The 19,069-nt window shown below is 44.5% G+C and overlaps 1 long non-coding RNA gene across 1 annotated transcript in view; it reads left to right on the top strand.

Moving 5' to 3' along the window:
- Nucleotides 1-19,069, top strand: part of LOC139036512 (uncharacterized) — a 32,909-nt gene that overhangs the window by 7,411 nt on the left and 6,429 nt on the right. The window contains exon 2 of the long non-coding RNA XR_011489278.1: nucleotides 10,804-10,876. This is a non-coding gene — a long non-coding RNA (uncharacterized lncRNA). The remainder of the gene's footprint in view (nucleotides 1-10,803; nucleotides 10,877-19,069) is intronic.

The raw sequence follows: 19,069 nt of genomic DNA, 5'->3' as shown, positions 1-19,069 counted from the left end.
ATTTCTTCTAATTCTCCACTCCTTTAGCTTGACAAGTCCCAGCCTGAACTGATTCTTTTTCCTGCCCAACTTGCTCCTCCTCCACTATTCCCTGTTTTAGGAATGACATTGTTCTCCACCCAGTCTTTGTGGCTAGAACCTGGGAGTCATCCAGGCCTCCTCCCCAGCCCTCACTCCTAGGCCTGTCAATCATCACATCTGCCTGCTTGGCTCCTGAACCCTGTCTAGAGTCCACCCTGTTCTCTCCTTCTCAATGACTCCTAACCAGGTTCAATTCTGACTCTCTTTGTCTCCTGCTGGATAATCAAAATAACCTCCTCCTATCTGGTTTCTCACTCATCTACCTCCTCCTCTTCCAGCTTGACTTTCCCTCTGATGCTACGGTGATTTTCCTAAAATCTCAGTTTGACCGTGTCTCTATCCTGCTGGAGATGCTACTCTAAGTCTTCACGATGTATAGAATAAAGTTCACATCTCCTAGCCTGACATATGAATTCAGTCACAAGAGACCATTGGATGTTTCCCCAGATGCGCCTTCTATTTTCAAGTGTCTTTGCCTTCCCACGTGTTGATCCGCTCCTTGGTTTGCCCATCCTCCCAGTGCTTTTCTACTTGTCCCCGATGACCTTGGGCCTCTCAAGCCTCATACCTTATCACTCACCCCTTACCTTTGAGCAGTCCTCACTGCTGGCTTATTTAAGTTATACACAGAGTACATCATGAGAAACGCTGGGCTAGAAGAAGCACAAGCTGGAATCAAGATTGCCAGGAGAACTATCAATAACCTCAGATATGCAGACGACACCACCCTATGGCAGAAAGTGAAGAGGAACTAGAAAGCCTCTTGATGAAAGTGAAGGAGGAGAGTGAAAAAGTTGGCTTAAAGCTCAACATTCAGAAAACTAAGATCATGGCATCTGGTCCCATCACTTCATGGGAAATAGATGGGGAAACAGTGGAAACAGTGTCAGACTTTATTTTTTTGGGCTCCAAAATCACTGCAGATAGTGATTGCAGCCATGAAATTAAAAGACGCTTACTCTTTGGAAGGAAAGTTATGACCAACCTAGAGAGCATATTTAAAAGCAGAGACATTACTTTGCCAACAAAGGTCCATCTAGTCAAGGCTATGGTTTTTTCAGTAGTCATGTATGGATGTGAGAGTTGGACTGTGAAGAAAGCTGAGCACCAAAGAATTGATGCTTTTGAACTGTGGTGTTGGAGAAGACTCTTGAGAGTCCCTTGGACTGCAGGAAGATCCAACTAGTCCATCCTAAAGGAGATCAGTCCTGGGTGTTCATTGAAAGGACTGATGCTAAAGCTGAAACTCCAGTACTTTGGCCACCTCATGTGAAGAGTTGACTCATTGGAAAAGACCCTAATGGTGGGAAGGACTGGGGGCAGGAGGAGAAGGGAATGACACAGGATGAGATGGCTGGATGGCATCACCGACTCGATGGACATGGGTTTGGGTAGACTCCGGGAGTTGGTGATGGAGAGGGAGGCCTGGCGTGCTGCGATTCGTGTTGCAAAGAGTTGGACATGACTGAGCGACTGAACTGAACTGAACTGAACACTGCTGGCACCTAGGGTGATTACTTCATTCCGTGAACTGTCTCCAGAGGTGGTCATGTCTATCTGAGGGCTTTGCAGATGGTCCATGAGCCCTTCTCACTGCTGCCCTTATCTTGATGGATGTCTCATGCCCTCCTTAGGCCATGTGAACAAGGGACAGAGGAGTGGGACAATTCTTCTTGCTTTTTCCCTGGGAGCCTCATCCGTGCTCCCCACTGGTGCCTGTGGGTGGAAGGCAGTCATGTCATCAACAATGAAAGAGGTCACCTTTTAGGACTGCAGTGATTATGGCTGAAAGAGTTCCAGATAAGCTTGGAAGATGGGTTTTGCCATGTGTGCCCTCTACTATTCCACGTGGTAAATTTGACATAACTGGAAGATGAATTATCATTCACATTTTCCTACATATGCATTTGTGGTCTTCACTGATGCAATTCAGTACAACCTTTGAGTTATTGGAAGCCAGTCTTCATAGGTGGAGCAATGGATGCAGTAGAGTTGTGAATAATGATGTCACTGCTATTAAAAACGCTATTAGGGCATTGTATAGGCACAGGGATCCAATAGATTGGTTCCAAATAACCAGGTTCTGAAATGCCATGTTATTGGAAATAAATGCAGTATTTCATCTTCTTTTTTTCACTCATGGTGAAAGATGCAAAACTAGTCAGAAGTGATGTATTTGACAATAAAGAAAACACAGAGGTGGTTCCTGGATATGAACAGGGAGAGACAGTGCCTGGACCTACCAAAAATCTTCATGTGCAATATTTGACAATAAACAAGTATGTAGTTGCCACTCCTTTATCCGTTATTCTGAGTCTTCATTGACAAGTCACTGTATTGCATGGCGCTATGCATTTTATAATGTTTTTAAATTAAGTTGATTATTTGACAAGGCTCCAGAAAAACAGTTTGCTCAGGCCTCCATACACCCTAAGGACAGCTCTGTCCTGGAGGATGACTTTATGAATGTTTTTGAAGTGTTCCTGGCTGCCCACAAGGAGCAGATTGGATGCCATATAGTCTATAGTTTATGTCGGACTATCTCGAAGAACTCTCCAAATTTGGTGAAGATCTGTCCGTCTTCTTTTTCTAACTGAAGTGTAGTTGATTTACAATGTGTTAGTTCCTGGTGTTTTTAAGGGATGTGATAGCAGGAGTTCAGGCAGATGAATCTCTATGCTCACCAAAGGGAAAATGACCAAGAGAAATTTGCTAGAAGAATGTCCACAAGGGACTGCCACAGAAATACCCAGTTGTGTGGCTCCATGAGAGTAAACACCCTGATTTTAGAGCTGAAGCTCACACTGCTGGTGAGAGAGGCAGATGGAGCTCAAATCTCCATGAATCAGTTCAGCGTCCATGTTCCTTCCATTGTATAATCCTGACATGGGTGAAATGGAAGCAACGTGATTTCATAGTGTCATCTCCTGCAGGTCTGGGTTTTAAAAACACAAATACTTAGAAAGGACACATAGCCAAATGCCTGGGGACATGACCCATGTTTGGAAGAACTGTGTATGAAAGGCTAAACTTGAGAGGAACTAAGACCTTTGAAACAGCACAGAAAATAAAAAGGAGGGTTTCTGTTATGTTGTCCAGAGAAAGATGCCAGGGAGGGAAGGGGAGTCCAGAGCCTGGTAATGATGGTACCATGTCAAGAGTTATCAGAGAGAGCTGAGAGTTGCTCAATTCATCAAGGCAAAAGGCTTTAATCTAAAAGATGGGAACTCAAGGTAGGAGAGCGGCAAAAAGCACACTTCTTTGCTCCTAATTATTTCAAATCTTAATCCCATATGAATTATAGCCCAGGGTCCTGAAAGGACTTGCAGAAGTCTTTGTGAAATCTCTGTCGGCCTTATTTGAAGAACTGTGGAGTGAGAGAGATGCCAGAAGACTGGGGATGGGCATGTCTTGTCTTGATTTTCAAAACCTGGGTTCTAGAGAATTTTCAAAACCTGGGTTATGGCTTGTGACCCATCTCTGGTAATGAACTAGATAGGGTTCTTTAAATGGTGGAGGGGTTGTGTATACTTAGAAAAGAAAGTAGAAATCAGTTTGTAGCCATCACAAGTTCACTGAGAACTTTTAATACTTCTAAAACATCTTTATTTCTCTTTTGAAAAATTAGCTACCTAGATTGGTGCAGTGGATGTTTATTATTGTTTTTTATCTTTCCACCTTTTGGACTAATTTGGGGGAATTCTTCCCTTTATGGATCTTGGTGAGATGTGGGGTCTTTCTTTCACCATAAAATCAATGGTACATGCTCAACTTCTCAGCTTCCCTTACAGTGAAGGCTTTGGCACAGTAATTCATCCAGGTTGGTCTCCCAGGGGACAAGTTATGGGAGGCAAAATAATCATCCTCCAAAAATGTCCACATCCTATTCTCTGGGAACTGTAAACATGTTAGGTTACATGGCAAAAGGTAGTTAAGGGTGTAGGTGGAATTAAGGCTGCTACTCAACTGTCCTTAAAATAGAGTATTTATCCTGACTTATGTGAGTGGTACCAGTATACTCACACATGGGCATGCTAAGTTGCATCCAATTCTTTGCAACCCTATGGACCATAGTCCACCAGGCTTCTCTGTCCATGGGATTCTCCAGGCAAGAATACTGGAGTGGGTTGCCATGACTTCCTCCAGGGTATCTTCTCAACCCAGGGACTGAACCTGCATCTCTTGTCTCCTGAATTGGCAGGCGGGTTCTTTACCACTACTGCCACCTAGGAAACCTTATCACATAGGTCCTTAAAAGTGGAAGAGGAGCCAGAAGAGGATGTAATGGTGGAAGCAGGACCAATGAGATGTTCCATTGCTAGTTTTGATGATGGAGGAAGAGGGTCATGGAACAAGGAATGGTGAAGGCCTTTGGAAGCTGTGACAAAGCAAGGAAACAAATTTTCTTTTAGAGCCTCCAGAAGGAAAGTAGCTCTGTCCACCTTGATTTTCACCTAATAAGATCAATTTCAAAAGCATGAACTACTGAACTGTAAGATGATAAAGTTGTGCTGCTTAAGTCACTAAGTTTGTTAGAGCAGCAATAAGAAACCAACACACATTCCATGCATCTCTGCAATTCACCTTTTCTAGTGGAGCATTTATTAATGATACAGGTAAACAGTCTTCAAAGTAGACTTGGCTGAGTCTTAAGGTCTCAATGTGGTATCTAAGGAATTACAGAGGAGAGGAACGGGAAAGAGAAAGGCAGAGACACTGGGATCTTGGGACACATACCCACACTGCTTTTGTCTGCTTAAATACTGCTTTTGTCTGTTTAAATACTGAGATTCTAGGGAAAACATTTAAAAGCCACCAGATATCATAGCTAAAGGTACCAATTATAATAATAAAGGATAACACATTAGCATTTAAATAGACCCAATACCATGTGTAGCAGTTTATATATATTATCTTATTTAATTCTCATAACAAATAATCCTTACAAGGCAGGTATCATCTCCACAGATGGGGAAACTAATGATCAGAGAAATTAAATCACTCAACCAATGCCAACAGCTTGTAGGTGGTAGAGGTGGTATTTTAACATGGCAGTCTGACTCTAGAGCCTGCATTTTTAGGCAAATGGATCAAACATATGATTGGAAAAAACTAGCCTAAGTGTCGTGTTGATGGCTTAATTCAAAATCCAAATGAATTGTGCATGTTTAAAGTTGTTTAGAGGCAAAATTCTGCTTTTGGGTTTCAATACTCAAGTACATCAAATTGTGGGTATTTCAAAGGAATTAATCAGGTTATTTGTTGATTTGCTGCAGAGAGGTGCTTGCTATGGGAAGAAAGTCATCACCTTCTGGGTGTATAACACGTGTAAGATTCTAAGACTCTGTGATTTAAAAAGGGGGATCAGGATGGGGAACACATGTAAATCCATGGCTGATTCATGTCAACGTATGGCAAAAACCACTACAATATTGTAAAGTAATTAGCCTCCAACTAATAAAAATAAATGAAAAAAAAAAAAAAAGCCCTTTACATAGTAGTTTGGGCTGCCTTGCAACATTGTAAACTTCCTGTCACTGGTAGTGGTCAAGGAAAGATTGAGTTTGTGGTAGTGGGAAGTTAATTTAAGGTCCCTTTAAAGACAGTATCACTGACTCAAGGGACATCAATTTGAGCAAACACCGGAAGACAGTGGAGGAAAGAGAAGCCTGGAGGGCTGCAGACCACGGGTTAGCAAAGAGTCAGACATAACCTAGCAACTGAACAACAGCAACAGCAAAATGGAAGATTCTATGATCTAAGTGCTATCGTGTGTGGAACCAAATTTTGGGAAGTTTTAGTTGCTTAGCTTAAGCAACACTATCTTCTTTAGACTTACCTGGAAGAAAAAATTCTAGACTGGGAGATTCAACTTCAGGGTAGGACACCCAACCTATAGGGCTTGGTTTTATCCTAGGGAAAAAGTGAATTCACAGTAGGTGTTTAAGTGGCAATCTGATATGAACAAATTGGTGTTTTTGAGGGATGAGTATATCTGAGAGGGAGTAATTGCATCGGGAGAACAGCTGTTAAAAAGGCCTAGGAGAGAGAGGCATGTTTTTGGGCCAGAGAAAGGGAAGGAAAGGGTGGAGTCCAGGACAACAGCCAGGTGAGGACTGGGCTGGGTGGAGCTGTCCAGATCGGGTGGTGCTGGTGCCTGCAGGCTGCAGGAACCCCAGAGCACAGAGGTCCACGGGGAGGCTTGTCTGGGAGGAGCCCTGTGGGAAGTGGGTCACAGACTTGGACGACTCCTTAGATGGGTTAGTCAGAAATGGGTCAGGACCTGGAGGTCCAATGTCAAGACAAGTGGAGACCTGTAATCCCTACCCCACCTGTGATTTGGCGACGTGGCCATGGCACAGACCTGTTCTCAGAATGGGGCATGGACTTTGGGAGGGCTGGCGAGAGCAAAGAGATGCTGCCTGGCTATGAATGCCACCAATAAGGAACCCCGGCATCACTACCAATCCATTTATCTGTAATTTACCAGACATGAAGGATAAAGGACAATTCTAAATCAGCTCTCAGAAAGCATTCATAAATCTGACCGTCAGACTAAACTAATTCACTTTCTCCAGGAATTCAGCCATCTTCGTGCTTTGCCCTAGGGTCATTGTGTTTCCCCACAGCTAGTGGTTTAATTGGTTAATCTTTTAGTTCTGTCTTATTAACACACTAGTTCTCCTTTCCCACACATGAAACTGTCCCAACCTTAGTTTGCTTTATCTGTAAAATGGACATAGTAGTAATGAACCTTATTGTACAGACAAGCATTGCACATAAGGTTCTTGGCACATAGTAAATGCTCAGTACCAGTTAGCTGTTGTCAGGGAGGAGACACTAGTCAAATAATGAGGCATCAGATTATCCTTATGTACTCTCATGCGACTAAATGGTACTGATAAAACATGACTAGGGTTTGCAGGGAGGATGTTGGGGAGAAGAGAGACATAAAAATGGAGGCAAGGCCAGGAGCACAAGGGCACAGAGTCAAGGGGAGGTAAGATGATAGTTTGGGGATGCTAAGGCCAAAGTTCAGGGACTGGCCTAAGACTACATATCCAAATGGACTGGATCACTTTTCTTCCAGCGGCTGAGTCTAACACCACGTAACCTAAGTGCTAGGCTCAGGACAAGTCCATAGACGTGTATGTCTATGTGCATTGCGCTCACCTGTGGAGTCTGGAAAACCTAGTTCCATTTCCAGTTCTTGCCATTACACATTATGTGACTTTGTATGATCTACTTCCCCTCTCTCTATGGTTTTAGTTACAAAATTAAGGAGCTGGGTCAGGTTATCTCAGTGATCCCTCTTAACTCTGACATTCTAAGATGCCAATTCTGTCTAACCCATCATCCTCCCTGACCAAAAAGTAAATCAAGCTGAATGACTGCTTTAGACAACCTTTGTCAAGGGTCTACAACATGCCAGGCCACAGGCTAGGCAGTTTTATACCCATAAACACATTTTGTCTCAAAATAGATCTACAATCAAGGGATTATGTGCCCTATGTTGATAGGACTAATAGTATATCATCATCTCTATTTTCATGTCTTATTGCACATGTTGAATGGCATCATTGTCCTAGTGCTGTTGAGTCCTCTCAACATTGATCTCCATTCTCTTTCTGGCCTTAAATTGCCTCAGGTAACACTCTTCTCTCAACTCTAACATTAACTAACACTCCTCACCCAATTCTATCTATTCTCTTTTGTTTGTGATATTTTCAGAGGAATCTACTCAGTATGGCAGAGCAGACATGTTTCTAGGCATTGTCAGCTAGTTAACAGTACCGTAATTCCAGATATCTTGAACCAGGGCCTGTTAGTACACAGAAAGCTGGGATTAGTAATAACTCTCATGTGGTGGTGCTGACAAGATCTGGACAAGGGCCAGAGACCATCCAAGTAGTTGGGGTTCCAATGGCCAGTAATAATAATGGCAAACATTAATTAGATATATTTTCCAGGCACTGGGTTAAACCAGTGGTTCTCAAGAGGGATGATGTCAAGAGACTTTTGTCAGTGTCTATAGACACTTTCATTTGTCAGCCAAAAGGGAGTTGCGCTATGGGCATCTGGTAGGTGGAGGATAAGAATTTTGCTAAATATCCTACAATGCACAAGATATCACACATGACAAATAATATCTAGCCTGAAAAGTCACTAGTGCTGATGTTGAGAAACTTTGGGTTGAACACTCTACATGCATTATCTCATTTAGCCATCAAACCAACCCTATGACAAGCTATTGCTATTATTACCACCCTCTTTTTTATAGATGGGGAAACTATGGATTATGTACAGAAAGCAATTCACCAAACTGAACAGTGACAGAGCTTAGTCCCAAGTTTGGCTGATTTCAAAGCCTATGAACTTAACTGCTTTGTTGGAAACTGAAAGGTTGGACCAACTGAACATACAGGTCAGGACAAGGAGTATGGCTTGGGGACTGATTCTCAGACATATGTGAGGAGTTCTCTGAGGCCCAAGAAACCCCAAGTTTTGTTGCCATGGCAAGATAACAAGTTCAGGTCCTACGTGCTGGGAGCAGGATCTCCCAGGGGTCCTTGGACTGACTTGGGGAGCTGACCTTGATTGTTCTTAGCTGAGCTGACTAGGGAGGCTGGGCCACTATCCCAGTAACTTCAGCATCTCAGTCCCACCATAGTGACCTCTGCAGCTCTGGGGTCAAGTGCAGGGAGGAGGCCGGCTGACAGCTGGACGCACTTGATCACAGCCAAGTGAGAAACGTGGCAGCTGGCCAGAAATCAGGTCTTCTCCTGATTTTATTTGTAAAAATACTCAGAATATCAGTACAACGGGGAGCTGACCAGTGCATGAACGCAGGCCTGGCACATAGTAGGTTCCCAATAATGAGTGAATGAATAAGTCAGATGGGTGAAGAAATACATTTTCTAGGAGGTCAAACCTTGTAGTACAGGGCATAGGTCAAAGAGAGGAGGACAACCAGGCCAAGGGGGTTGATGCATCAGTGAATGGGGGAGTGCCAAGTCCTCCAAAGGGACCAGCAGAGCAGCAGCTGAAGCTACATCTTCTAGAATGCAAGCCACAGGAGGCCACGGTGAAGTCTGGCTCCGAGCACCTTGGGGGCCTGACTAATTTTTGGACCGCATCGTTGGAATGCTTTGGCAACCAGGAACTCAGTAACCTCCCACCCTAAGGGCGGCAAAGCCTGGAGCTCTCCTCCCCAGGATCTCCCCTGGGTGAGGGTTGAGGCCACAGATGGACTCAGGAATTTAGTTTATTGTTCTTGAGGTAGGAATAACTCTCAATATTCTGGTTTCCCCTTTCCAGGCCTGTTCAAAGACTATATTTATAAACTGGCTTTGTGGAATCCAGAGAAACCAGCTAAAGGCACATAACTCTGGGATCGTTGTTGTTTTTTCCTCTGTGAAGGAAAGGCGTGGAGGGGACAAGGAGAACAAGGGAACCAAAACTCGTTGATGGTTTATTTTGGGAAGGGTGCTTTTCAAGGTCACATGGGGGAGGCGGAAGAAAGCCCTGCCTCAAAGCATGGTGCTAGGTAGACCTGGGTCACCAGAGCCCAGCTGGGTGTCCTAACCTCCCCTAACCTCAGTTTACCCATTGGTTTTTGTTGTTAAGTAGCTAAGTCATGTCTGACTCTTTGCAACCCCATGGACTGCAGCACTCTGGGCCTCCCTGTCTTCCACTATCTCCCAGAATTTGTGCAAATTTCTATCCATTGAGTCAGTGATGCTGTCTAACCATCTCATCCTCTGCCATTCCCTTCTCCTTTTGCCTTCAATCTTTCCCAGCATCAGGGTCTTAAAATCAGGATAATACATGTACCCACTTTCTGGACTTGTGATGAAGATTTAATGAGCTCATGCCTAAGATGTGTTTAGCCCAGTGATTGGCCCAGCATAAGTGCTCACTAATTGTTAGTCAGTATTACTGTTATTTTAAACGTAACACTCTCAACCACCCTGAGAGATGGGCCTGATTGTCTCCATTTTACAGGCTCAGAGGGGTCAGCATGGTGCAGCTTTGCTCTCAGATCCTCTGGCAAATCTCTGCCAATTTCCAAGGCCAGGTCAGATGTCCCTTCTGTGCTGCCCAGGCCCCTGACCTTCCTCTCAGCTGTGGTTGCTGCGTGGTGTGAATGCCTGTTCACAGTCACAGCCCCCATCATGCTGTAAGACCATGAGGACAGGCTCTGGGTCCATGGGGTCATTCTTTGCTGTGATCCCAGCATCCAGCAGAATACATGGTAAAAGCTGACCGGACATCTGCTGACCGACAGGTAGTTCAAGACCATTCGACCCAGTGGCCTCAAGTTGGGTTCGTTTCTTTCTCATAGTGGGAGTGCGTGTGCGTGTGTGTATGTTGTGTGTTCTTTCTTAGGAATATGATGAGTAAAGTGGGTGACTGGGGACATCTTTTAGATGTTAGCAGGTCTCTTTTCTTTGGCTTAGTGACCATGGCAAACTCAGCCTGTTTTCCCCTCTCCATGTTGCCCACTCTTTCCACTAATTTGTAAGGAAGCCAAGATACAACCTAAGATTTCCAAGGAGAGAAACTAAATGTGCCATTCACTGAGAAGAGACTGGGTGTCAGTTATGCACTTCCTTGGTGCGGTACGATGCATCCTTGCAAGTTACAATGGGAAACAGTGGTCAATTTCAGCAATGGGTTCTGAATCTTTCAATGACTCAGTTTTCTTTCTTCTATTTTTAGTAATGAAGGTCATCTAGTTCTCCCATCTTCCATGAGGACTGCTAAACAAGGGACCTTGGCCAGCTCATGGAAGGTGAGCCCAAATCCATAAGATAACTATTATTGATTCATTCAATGGTTTGAGCTTCCACTCTGTGCCAGGCACTCTACCAAGCATCAGGGTAGAATGCAGACCAAAAAGAGACAAGTCAAAAAAATAAAACAAGCAAACAAACAAAAAACAACAAAAAGAGACAAGTCCCTGCCCTCTTGAGTTTACAGTTTGATGGGAGGTAGAGATGACAGTCCAATGGTCACAACTATGAATCCATGATTATAAAAGTACTCAGGAGGAATAAAATAGTTCTATGAGGACTTGACTCAAATTGAATGATTAAGGAAGATTTCCCTGAGGATGTAAAACTGAGTATAGATCTGAAGAATGGATAGGAGGTGGTTGGCTGTGGTTGCTCCAGACAAAGGGAACACCATGTACAAAGTCTTTGTGTAGAGCTGGAAATAAACAAAGTTTATAGGATGAGAACTTGGAAACAAGGTCCATGGGGTGTGAGTCAGGCTGGAGAGGCAAGTAGTGGCTGACTACTTGAAACCTTGCAGGTTAAGATAAAGATTTGGTTTCTGTTCTAAGAAAAGTGGGAAGCCATAGAAGGGGCTTAAGAAGCTGTGGAATACAACTTGCTTTATTTTTTGAGATGATTATTCTGGCCACCATGGGGATAATGAAGGATGCCTGGATGTGTGTGGGGAGACCTGTGAGGAGAAAGTAAGGTTGTTCAGGGGGAAATAATGGTTGGTTGGACTCAGTGTAGTAGTGGAGATACGGAGCAGAGTCCTTGGGAGATAGCATCAGTAGTATGTGGGGACTGAGGGTAGAGGAGTTACCAGTGGAGACTCCCAGATTTCTGGTTTAGCAGCTGGAAGGATGGTGGCCCCTCTGGGACACTAAGGATGTTGATAGAGGGCAAGATTGAGTGGGTGGAAGGAGGCAGATAATGAACCTGGCCTTGGATCCAACGAGCTTCAGAGCTTGTGAACCTCTGAGTGTGGAGGCTAATGGGCAGTTAGATGTGTATGTATGCCCCTCATGCTCTGGAGTTCTCTAGAGATTCAATCCTGGAACTAATTACAACTCAGCTTTATTTCTCTGTTGCTGCTAAGTTTTGACCAGGCTGGTTAAGGATTTTGAGATTCTTGTCTTTCAAATAATTGGTTTTTGAATGAGAAAATGTGGTCCTCCTAAGAAAAGGTGAATTTGGGTCTACTTACTACTACCATGATAAATAGGGAGATAAAATGAAATGACAGCTTGAAAAGGCTCCTGGGTGAGTCCTGAGGCTATATGACCTTGAGAGAGGTCTCTGAACCTCGGGCTGGAAGAGGTTTGTCTCACCTACATGGAGGTGGTAGAAGGAGTTCTATTGGGTTGGAGGTGGCATATACTTTTACTCTACTCAAATAAATACCCATCCTTCTTTTATAATGTTTTAATAATGTCATTTATCTGTTCTCTGATTTACTTAGGCAACATTTATGGAATCTGTTTTAGATAAGGAGAATAAGACAGAGGAAGTCTCTTGGTGACTGTTATCCTGCTGCAGAGACAGGCAACAATCAAGGAAACAAATGTGCAAACAAGGTGATTTTCAGTGATATCAGGGAAAGCATCCCTGAAGAGTAATATTTGAGGGGATGTATGAGCCAGCCACACAAAGGGCTGAGCAGTGATACAGAAGCAGCTGTGAAAGCACCCACAGGTAGGTCCTGAAGACGCACGTTTGAGGAATAGAGAGGAGGCCAGGGTACCAGCTCAATGAGCAAAGGGAAGAGTATTGGAGATGAGACTGTGGAGGCCACTGGGGCGGGATCATGCAACCTATGAGAGATTTTGATCTAAGTACATTGGGAAGGTACTGAAGGATATGAAGCAGGGGAAAGATCTGCTTTGATTTGTCACCTGAAAAGATCACTCTGCTTGCTGTGTAGGACAGGGCTTATTGGAAAGTCAAGAGTAGAAGGGAGGGATCCAGTGAGGAAGATGTTGCAGTCTTCCACGGGAGGAGGTGCTGAGACCTGGGCCAAGATGGCAGTGGTGATCATTGGCTCTCAAACCTTTCTGCTGTGTGCTTATATGGATGACAAACGCCCCATGCCCAGAGGGACTCTAATTAATCTGTCATCCATTGCTCACCATAGCTACCAGCATGGGTATTTTCCCAGCTAGGAAGGGTGAATGGAGTTATTTCTTTCCATTAAGTAATCTGTAAATCTTATTTCTGTTAGTCCCCATCTGCTGATGGGGGGCTAAATTAGAATAAGAAAGCCTCTTGATTAACCCTATTAAAAAGCTCTCAGAATCTTTTGTTTAAGGAGTCAGTCAGTAATCAGTGTACTCTTTTCCAGAAAATTCATTTCACCCCCTTGCTGACCTTAATCCTTATTCCTATCACATTTGGTTTGTGCTATGTTTGAAGACACACAGAGTAACCAATTGACCAATGGTCCCAGTTGGTCCAGTTCTTTCTTGGGTTGAGCACTGGAAATCCCACATTCTAGGAAATCTTTCAGTCCCGGACAAATTGGGACATGGGTCACCCTTCACTTACATGTCCCTTTGCTGTTTGCAAGTCAGCTGTGCACACTCTTACTGCTTTCTGGATGGCAGGCTGGTTTGACCACTGCCCACATTATAGACAGTGAACCTAAGATCCAGCAAGTCAAGCATCCCCTCAGGATCACCCAGCCCGAAGGCAGCAAAGAGAGGAGCTGAACCAAAGACATCAGAGTCTATCTCTCCACACCTGCCGCTTTGGGGACAGTGACATGAAACCTGGCTAGGAAGGTGAGGGCCACATCTTAGACACACTACGGTACTGCAAACACTTCTCCAGTCTGATTATCTACAAGTACACCTTGTGAAGTCAGGCACCAGGAGAGAAGGCGCCCGGTCCTTATTCTGTTTCTCACTCTCTATAGAAAAGTGGCTCAGCCTGCTACCAGCCCTCACCCTGACCCAACCCACCAAGGCCAGAAAAGCTACAACCTCAGATCTGAAGATGGCAATGAAGATGAGACCCAGGTCCAGAGTAGGACCTGGGAGAATCCAGAAAAAGATGAGGCAGGGAAGGGGAAGGGACAGGAATAGAGAATCGGGTGCATCTCTTTCAGGAACCTTGTTGATTCTTTCTCGTGAACTTGTTTAAAAAAAAGTAACCCATTTTTCATATACTCAGAAATCAAAGCTGCCGAAAATTTCCTCCTGTGATGAGACGCATTCAGAACAAAAACGTGCGGCCTGATTTGTCTTTCCTTGAAATCAAAGACACTGTTCTAAAGGGGCTGCGTTTGCCACACAAAGGTAGCAGATGTTTCCCGAGATTATAGCTGCACAAGCATTTGCGCGTTCAATCTTGGGATGTTTCGGCTTTTGAAAAGAGAAATGGTTTTGTCATTCTGTGATGCACGGAAGCTTCTAGTACCGGTACCCTAGAGTCAGGCTCAGGTGGGGCGTGCCAGTAGACCGGCTTGTGAACTTGGCCCTCCACGCTCTGGACGGCTCTGCAGTAGTTGCTGAGTAAGGTTGGGCCCAAGAACAGTGTGAGTAGGACAGGTCAAATTATCAAGCACACAATGAGCACCTAGTGTATACCCAGAATGGTGTTAGGTTTTATATATCAGGGGTTCCCAACTTCTGGGATCTAATGTCTGATGATCTGAGGCAGAGCTGATGTGATGATAATAGAAATAAAGTGCACAATAGATGCAATGCACTTGAATCATTCCGAAACCATCTCTCTCTCCCTGGTCAGTAGAAAAACTGTGTTCCACAAAACAGGTCCCTGGTGCCAGAAAGGTTGGGGACCACTGCTCTGTGTAAAGATGTTGAGCCTTCAGGATGCTCAGTCTTAATTCTGGCTCTCATGGAGTTTCCAGTCCAAAGACTTCCTAGACTCACAAATTTAGGAAGCGGATTCTAAAGCTAAGTTTTTTTTTTTTAACTTATTAAACATATTTCTCATCTCTTATTCCCTCCTCTTGATCTTCTTTGCTGGAGCTCTGACAATCTCTCAGATTTCTCCCTTTTCCTTGTCCCTGGAATATATTCAGTTACTGGATCTTGCATATTCTAGCTTCAAAAGTGGAGCTCAAAAGATCCCTGCTCTTCTTTGCCTTTGGACTGCAGTTTTAATCCCTTCTCCTCACACCTACCAGAAGCATCTATGTCACTCCTCCCAGCCATTTGTTATGGTCTGCTAATGGCTTGCACTGGGAGCTACTGGAGGCTGGATTAAGCTTTACTATCTCAGCAGCTTGCAAAGGATCTGGTGTTTATTGGGGGTTCGTTAATTTCTGTGACCAAAGACAGAGGTGAGGATGTAAAGAAGTAACAGTGGAATCTTCCTTAACTGCATCACACCATGCCCCTTTGACCCTTCGGTCTCTGTTGGTGTGGGCCTCAGTTTTTTTAGTTTTTAGCATGGCCACGTCTATTCATCCTTCAAGATCCAGCATGCACGTTAACTCCTCCAGGAAGCCTTCCTGATGACTTCCAACTCATGTGGTTTATCCACGTCTTCCTTTGCGCTTCCACAGCACCCTGTGCGTGTGTGCATCAGAAGGAAAATGCCTCAATGACTGTATGTATCTAGTTTCTTTTTGGACTGCGAGGGCTCACAAGTAGATTGAATTTTATGATTTTTTTTTTCTGTCTGATGTTGCTACCTGAACACTGCCTGAAGTGGAGTCCAGATATATTGACTATATGTTATTGTATATATGCTATTTTTATATATAAATATATATGTATGTATATGTCTACATAAATATATAAATATATGTATGTATATATGTATGTGTGCTAAGTTGCTTCAGTCATGTCCGACTCTTTGCAACCTTACAGACTGTAGCCTGCCAGGATTCTCTGTTCATGGGGTTTCCCAGGCAAGAATAATGGAGTGGGTTGCCATTGTTTACTCCAGGGATATATGTACATATGCGTGTGTATATATATATATCTGAATTTAATGATGAAAAGGCACCTTCTGAATCCAGCTGGTAATCACTTCAGGCAGTGTTCAGATAGCAACATCAGACAGAAAAGTATTGTAAAATTCAATCTACTTGTGAGCCCCGGCAGTCCAAAAAGAAACCAGATATATATATAGTCACTGAAGCTTTTGTCTTCTGGTGCACACACACACAGGATTCTGTGGAAGTGCAGAGGAAGACGTGAATAAACCACACGGGCTGAAAGTCATCAGGTGGGGCTTCCTGGAGGAATTAACATGTGCTCTGGGTCTTGAAGGATGTACATGGGGCTTCCCTGGTGGCTCAGACTGTAAAGAATCCTCCTGCAATGCAGGAGACCCAGGTTTGATCCCTGGGTTGGGAAAATCCCCTGGAGAAGGAAATGGCAACCCACTCCAGTTTTCTTGCCTGGAGAATTCATGGACAGAGGAGCCTGGTGGGCTAGAGTCCATGGGGTTACAAAGACTCGGATACGACTGAGCAATTAACACTTTCAACATTTTCACACACACACAGACACACACACATACACACTCATATATATTTTCTGTCTACTAAAAGGAGCAGAAGTAAATCTCAAGAACATGACATCAACGATAAAGGGTAATAGTGTAGACAGGCATGTGTGGGTCAATCTGTCAGCTAGTAAGGCTGCTGGACCATTAAGTCTTATTAGTCACAGTGGCTAAGTTTACTAATCCCAAGCCTGGAGGAGGAAGATGCTTGAAGCCATCCTTTTGCATCTGTTCTATTTCTTGTGCTAGATGGTTGGTGACGGAAAGTTCTCCTCATTCAGTTTCCTCTGTGGCAGGCAGATGCTGGGCACAAGACACTACACCCTGATGGTTATAGGTATAGACTTTGGGTTTACAGAGATAGTTGGAATCCCCACTCCATCACTTCTCACTGTATGACTGTGGGCAAGTTACTCAGCTTGTTGGAGCCCCAGTTTCCTTTAAAGGAAAAGGAGATTCACACTAAAACTCAGCCTTAGCAGAGCCCTTGCATGTGCCAGGTGCAGCACGGGTGTTTTGTGTCGGCTCATCTCATCTTCACAGCCACAGTGAAGTGAGTACCCCTTCTGCTCCCAAGTTACAGATGAGGAACCTGAGGCTCAGAGTGCTTGGGAACCATTCCAAGGTTACTCAGCTGGAAAGGCTCTGAATCAGGATGAATATTCAGACAGCCTGACTTCACATCCAATACTCTTAGCCATGACACTGATGAATCATTTTCTGATAAGAAGTTTTATAAGGGTTACATAAGTTAATTTTTTTAAGTGGGGCTCTGAATGTTCAGTAAGTGGTAGCTTAAAAAAATCTGTTCAGAAAACTGACTATGCAAAATGGAAGGAGTCACATTACAAGGAAAAATACAAAGGATTCTCACTATTTTGAGCCCACAATATTTCAAGTATAAGGATAATATACTTTTAGAGTAGGAACAACAAGGAAGAAAAGAAAGTCTCCTTTCAAAGAATATGAAAGTTGATTATCTTCACACTTTTCCTTTCCCAGGTGGCACAGTGGTAAAGAATTTACCTGCCAATGCAGGAGATGTGGATTCCATCCCTGGGTGGGGGAAGATCCCCTGGAGAAGGAAATGGCAACCCACTCAAGTATTCCTGCCTGGAAAATCCCAGGGACAGAGGAGCCTGGTGGGCTACCGTCCATGGGGTCGCAAAGAGTCGGACATGACTCAGGACTGAGTGTGCATGAGCAGACGTTTTACCCTCCAAAATGGAAGAGACTCTAGAGGGTTTTGAAGAGGGAAGGTTGGCACTAAGGAATTTTGACAATTTCACCATTAAAGGCAAGGGTAGACAAATACTCAAATAGACTCACACTAGAGATGAATGACAAACCAACATGAAAAGACTGTTGGCATGGGGAACTGTGGTACAACAGGACATGCAATTCTTTCTTTTTGAAACTTACACCCCAGATTCTGAAATCTAGGAAGATTCTGTGTTATACTTCTGCTCTTCAGTTTAACCTGCACTACTCTCATCTGTCTTTCTGCTTCTGCAGCTTCACTGAGACCAAGAACTGTATTCCCCTCCCCCCCTTTTAAAATCTCTCCTTTTATACAGATCCTATCATTTAATTCAGGAAAGTGTGGTTTAGTAGATCCAAATGGTGAGTGGACTTGCCTGAGTCCCACACGTGAGTGGCAATTTAAGATTCCAGCTGAGTTCTCCTAGACACCACGTCTGCCTGGCACTGGAGTCTGCCATGCCGGAACAGATTTGGGCCTGATAGAGACCCCTGGACCTGTGTCTGTTTCTCTGGGCCACCTGGGCTTTCTGTGGTTGGTCTGGGGATCAGGGGTTCTCCTGAGAGTTCTCCCCGGGCTCCAGCCCTCTCTCCATGCGTCCTTCTTGATAACACCAGAGCCAGGCTGCCAGTCCTGACCTGAGGATCTCTGGAAGCTTGCCCTACAGAGTAGGGGCTAATCACCCCTCCCGCCCCAGGCCACGCCAGGCCCCAGACCCTTCCTGCCTGGCGCTTTTCTTTAGGGAAGTCCCTCAGATCCTTGGTCAGAAAACCAAGAGTGACCAAGCCTTCCTCTTTCAAGATAGCCCACTTCATTGGCCGAAAGGCCAAGACAAAGGAAAAGGCTGTGGCAAAAAGGGCCCTGACATGTAACACTCAGGGTTCTGGCCTTGCTTTTTTTAGAAAAGGAGCGCTTTCCCATGGTCAGGGGAGAAGTCAGACTTCCCTGTTTCTCTTGGGCCGGGCATGAAGCAATCTTCGGTTCTGATGTTGACACCAGGTCAACCCTCCAGACCTTCTCTCGGGGCCTGGCTCCTTGGGTTTCTGAGCTCTGACCTTTCCAACAAGAAATTGACCTGTGGACCAGGGGCCCACAGCAGCAAGACCCGGGTGGAGGTCTTAGCGGCGAGGGAGAGGAGCAGGACACCGGTGGGCACCCTGGATACACAGCGTGACTGGGCCCCCAGCTCTACCACCTGGTGGCTGGGACACCTTGAACAAGTTACTTAAGCTTTCTGAATCTCAGTCTTCCCACCAGGAAAATGCAGAAATGGTGCTCTATGCAAAAGCGGACTGTTTATTAAAAAATGAGGAAATCTGTGCGGAGAGCTAGGGTACGGCTTGTCTAAGCCCTCATTAGACATTAATTATGCTCAAGGTTATTGAAGGTTGCCCCTGAATCTTCAGTTTGAACAATTACCTGCACACACAGTGTATGTAAGGATTGTGCACCTAGAGATGGGAGG

Source organism: Odocoileus virginianus, chromosome 9 (genome assembly GCF_023699985.2).
Source record: "Odocoileus virginianus isolate 20LAN1187 ecotype Illinois chromosome 9, Ovbor_1.2, whole genome shotgun sequence".
Classification (NCBI taxonomy): domain Eukaryota; kingdom Metazoa; phylum Chordata; class Mammalia; order Artiodactyla; family Cervidae; genus Odocoileus; species Odocoileus virginianus.
This window is presented reverse-complemented; position numbering and strand designations above follow the sequence as displayed.